Source organism: Natrix helvetica (genome assembly GCF_964273705.1).
Source record: "Natrix helvetica genome assembly, chromosome: W".
In the NCBI taxonomy this organism is placed as follows: domain Eukaryota; kingdom Metazoa; phylum Chordata; class Lepidosauria; order Squamata; family Natricidae; genus Natrix; species Natrix helvetica.
The window spans coordinates 82,868,889-82,874,005 of NC_138555.1; positions in this window are offsets into that span (position 1 = coordinate 82,868,889).

Sequence of the window (5,117 nt, forward strand, 5' to 3'; positions counted from 1 at the left end):
GTGTTTTAGATCGGCCTTTTCTCAAACATCGTTGCTTTAAGATATGTGGACTTCCAACGCCCAGAATTCCCCAGCCAGGAATTCCGGAAATCCACACATTTTAAAAGCTCCCCGTGTTGAAATGTTTTCATGACATCACAACAAGGCAACCAACAGCTAACGAAGAATCCACTTTTTAAAGCCTAATGAATATGTTAAATCCAGCGAGGGGAATAAATAATATTGTAATTTATTCCTTACATGCTAAAATGATGGGCCTGTTAGACTTAAAATCAGAATTTTAGTAGTTATTAGGTGGAATCTTTAATTGGTGCTCAAAGTCCATTTTTTTCCTTATTTGTCTGCATTCCTTACACAGCTAGATTCCCTATAACGGGTGTATATGTCTTGCCTTTTTTAAAAAAAATTGCCAATAATGTGCTGGGTTTTACCGTTGTGGCAAGAAGGAGATGTTGCGGAAGAGACCAGAAAAAGCCAAGAAAAAAATAAAATAAAACTGCTCAACGTTTTTGGGTAGAGTTGTTACGACGGCATTTGGACCCCAAAAAACAAGGCAGCATTTGCAAAACAAACAAACAAACGAGAAAAGCTACATGGCTGAAATTTAATTGGTCTACGTGGCAGGGAGAACTCTAAAACAAAGCGAAAAACACAAATCCATATTTTATTAATAATAAACACATGTAAGAATCATTGGTGGTGGTGTTTTTTTTTTTAAAGTTTTCTTCCAAGTTTGTGCGTACTCGCGAGTGTTTGTAAAGGAGCTATATACAAAAAATGGAGCAGAAATAAACACTTATGCCAACAGATGTGTAGACTTCAACTCCCAGAATTCCCGGCTAGTGGGTTGTCGCTGAGGAGTTCGTCGATGGTGTAAAACAGGGGTGTCCAAACTTGGGAACTTTAAGACTTGTGGACTTCAACTCCCAGAATAATAGATGGAAGTTGAACAAGGAGAGAGATTCAACCTGGAAATAAGGAGACATTTTCTAACAGTGAGAGCAATCAACCCAGTTGCCTTCGGAAGTTGTAGGAGCTTCGTCCCTGGAGGCTTTTAAGAAGAGACTGGGCTGTCATCGGTCAGAAACGGTGTAGGTAACTTAGGCAGGGGGGGCTGGACTAGATGACCTCCAAGGTCCCTTCCGACTCTGTTAATCTGTAATCATCTATTGACCCACGAAACACAGATCGTATCGTTTCCCAGCTCTCCAAATCGTGCGTACATACCCCCACACAACGTTTTACACCAGGGGTGTCCAAACTTGGGAACTTTAAGACTTGTGGACTTCAACTCCCAGAAGCAAGGCTGGCTGGGGAATTCTGGGAGTTGAAGTCCACAAGTCTTAAAGTTCCCAAGTTTGGACACCCCTGGTGTAAAACGTTGTGTGGGGGTATGTACGCGCGATTTGCAGAGCTGGGAAAGGATACGATCTGTGTGTGTGTGTCAATAGATGATTACAGATCAACGGAGTCGGAAGGGACCTTGGAGGTCATCTAGTCCAGCCCCCCCTGCCTAAGTTACCTACACCGTTTCTGACCGATGACAGCCCAGTCTCTTCTTAAAAGCCTCCAGGGACGAAGCTCCTACAACTTCCGAAGGCAACTGGGTTGATTGCTCTCACTGTTAGAAAATGTCTCCTTATTTCCAGGTTGAATCTCTCTCCTTGCTCAACTTCCATCCATTATTCCTCGTCTGGCCTTCGGGTGCTTTGGAAAATAGTTTGACACACACACACCCCTCAACTCTCTGGGGCAGCCCCTCAAATATTGGAAGGTGCTCTCATTTCTCCCCTGGTCCTTTTCTTCCCTAGACTAGCCAGGCCCAGTTCCTGCAACCGTTCGTCGTATGTTTGAGCCTCCAGTCCCCTCATCATCTCGGTTGCTCTTCTCTGCGCTCTTTGTAGAGTCTCGCCATCTTTTTTATAGTGTGATGACCAAAACTGGATGCAGTACTCTAGGTGTGATCTTACTAAGGCTTTGTAGAGTGCTATTAGTACCTCCCTTGATCTTGCTATAGATTCAGAGCCTTGAAACTGAAAGTGGTTGGGCTTTTCCTTGCAGACTTTAGGGCATGTTGTGAAGACGCTTATGAGGACATGCAAAGCAAAATAATTGTGATGTAGCCACAAAGGGGGAGAAAATAGAGGGGATCTGCATTATTTCAGTTGCACCTGAAACAGGTGTTCCCCAATACCCCAAAGCACCCCTAATCATCATCTTTTAATCCCTAGCAGCGTGGAATCTGGGCAACTGAATGGAGCTAGCAGAGGGTTTCCTGGCCAGATGCCCTTCCCTGTCGCCAATGAGGAGTTAGATATATTCTCATAGTGGCCAGAGAGAGAAGTATCTGCCTCTACCTAGAATCGAACTCACAGTTCTCCTGATTGTGAGGCGAGAGCTCCACCTCTAGGCCACCTACACCACTCCTCCAAAGCACCCCTAATCCACTAAAATTCATTTAGTGACTGTTGAAAGTCACGACGACGTTGAAAAAAGTGACTGATGATGACCATCGCAAGCGTCCCCATGGTCACATGATCAACATTCGGAAGGTTGGCAACTGGTCCATATTTATGAAGCATCCAAAGGTTGAAGTATGGAAAACGGTCCTAAGACACGTTTTTCAGTGCCGTCCTAACTTTCAACAGTCACTAAATGAACTGTTGTAAGTCGAGGATTTATTGTAGTTTACAAACCGAAGTTACGACGGCACTGAAAAAAGTATCTCATGGCCTTTTTTCACACATACGACCATTGCAAGATCCCTACGGTCCAGTGATTTTTTAAAATCGGATATTTCGCAACTGTCCTGCATTTGTGACGGTTGTAATATCCCGGGGTCATGTGATTGCCTTTCATGAGTCGTGCAGTGGCCTAGAGGTGGAGCCCTCTCGCCTCATAATCAGGAGGCTGTGAGTTCGATCCTAGTAGAGGCAGATATTTCTCTTCTCTGGGCACAATATCTGCTGAAAAAAACCTCCGCATCGGCAACAGGAATGGCATCTGGCCAGTAAACAGCTCCATTCAGTTTCCCAGACTCCACCTCGCAAGGGATTATGGCGGTCATTAAAAGAGAATGATGATGATGATGTGATAGTCTTTTACGACTTTCTGACAAGCAATGAGGTTCATTTAACAACTGCAGTGATTCATTTAACAACGGTGGCAAGAAAAATCACAAAAAGGGGCAGAACTACTTAACAACTGTCTTGTTCAGCAAGAGAAATGCTGGGCTCAATTGCGGCCATACGTTAAGGACTATTTTTAATATCCAGTCCCAAGTACTTAATCAGGGTAAGGGGGAAAAGATAATTATCTATAAAATCATAGTTTCAAATCACCATGATATACATAATGGTTAATCATAGTGGTGTGATTATCTTCTATTTCTTTTATCTCCTTCCATCTATCTATCTTCTTCTTCTTTTCTTCTTCTTTTCTTTCTTATATATATAAAAATGGCTGTGTGTATGTATGTTCCAGCATAACTCTGGAACGCCTAGAGCAATTTGAACCAAAGTTGGTACACAGATGACTTTCTCTCTGGAAAAAAATACTGTGGGCGTAAGACACCCCTCTGGGTGTGTGTTAAGATACAGCCTGTTGTGCCTTAAAATGGCTTCTACTGTACTGCCGTAAAATGGATTCTACTGTGCAGCGTAGTGGAATTGCCATGGTAACAGCTTCACAGTACTCCACAAGGGGACTCCCTCTGGTAAGGGGGAAAATCCAATATTAGAAATGACGTATGATCCGGACATTTTCCCTCTACACTTAAATACCTGGACAACGCCAGATTATCAGCTAGTTCTATATAAGAAGGTTAAGCATGTTGTGGGAACAGAAACAGTTAGCGTGGACAATTGCTTAGCAGGTTGCTTAAGCATCTCTTCCCAGAAGTTCTCCTGATGTCCTTCGGTTCTATTGGACTACAACACCCTAATCCACAGCCAAGGTGTCCAATATATTTGGAAGAATCCCAATAGGGCAAAATTTGACAGCAAAAATGTCCAAGCATCTGTTGGGCATGTATAACAACCTCGGGTGCCAACGGGGCATGAAGGAGTTAAATGTCTACGTCATGAGTGCACAATTTGCAAAGTTTCACAATTTTGTGGAGTTGCTCCTCTGTTGCAGTGTTTCTTCAACCTTGACTTCTTTAAGAGGTGTTAACTTCAAATCCCAGAATTCCTCAGTCAGAATGAGTGGTCTTCAATTCCCAGAATTCTCCAACCATCATAAGTGGACTTCAACTCCCAGAATTCCGCAGCCAGCATGGGTGGACTTCAATTCCCAGAATTCCTCAGCCAGCATGAGTGGACTTCAACTCCCAGAATTCTCCATCCAACATGAGTGGACTTCAACTCCCAGAATTCTCCATCCAGCGTGGACTTCAATTCCCAGATATCTCTAGCCACCATGCGTGGACTTCAACTCCCAGAATTCTCCATCCAGCGTGAGTGGATTTCAACTCCCAGAATTCCTCAGCCAGCATGAGTGGACTTCAACTCCCAGAATTCTCTATCCCGCATGAGTGGACTTCAACTCCCAGAATTCTCCATCCAGCACGAGTGGACTTCAACTCCCAGAATTCTCCATCCAGCTTGAGTGGACTTCAACTCCCAGAATTCCTTGGCAAGGCTGGCTGGCTGAGGAATTCTGGGAGTTGAAGTCTACTTATGATGGATGGAGAATTCTGGGTGTTGACGTTCACCCCTCTTAAAGTTGCCAAGGTTGAGAAATATTTATTGCAATTTAAAAAGATTTTTAAACACGTCAGCAGCTAATAATGGTAATGTTTCCCTGATATGAGCCATAACGTCAGGTGCCTCGCTATTGTCCAATCAAAAAGCGAGAAAGTTCCCTTAAAGCCCGCCTCCTACCTAAAGACCTTATCGCTCCGACCAGAGCGTTTGCAAGGAAGCTGTCGGTCAAACTAAAGGAAGCCAATCCGAGATCAATTACCCCGCCCATCGCCCGCCTTCCGCCCGTGTTTTGCACCCAAAGCGATGACGCGTTTTACCTTATCACCTAGTTTACAGAGGGGGGGCGGGACGAGGAAGGGTCGTAGCAACCAATCAAAGCAGGGCAGGGCCTTTTTAAGGCCTGACGTGTGG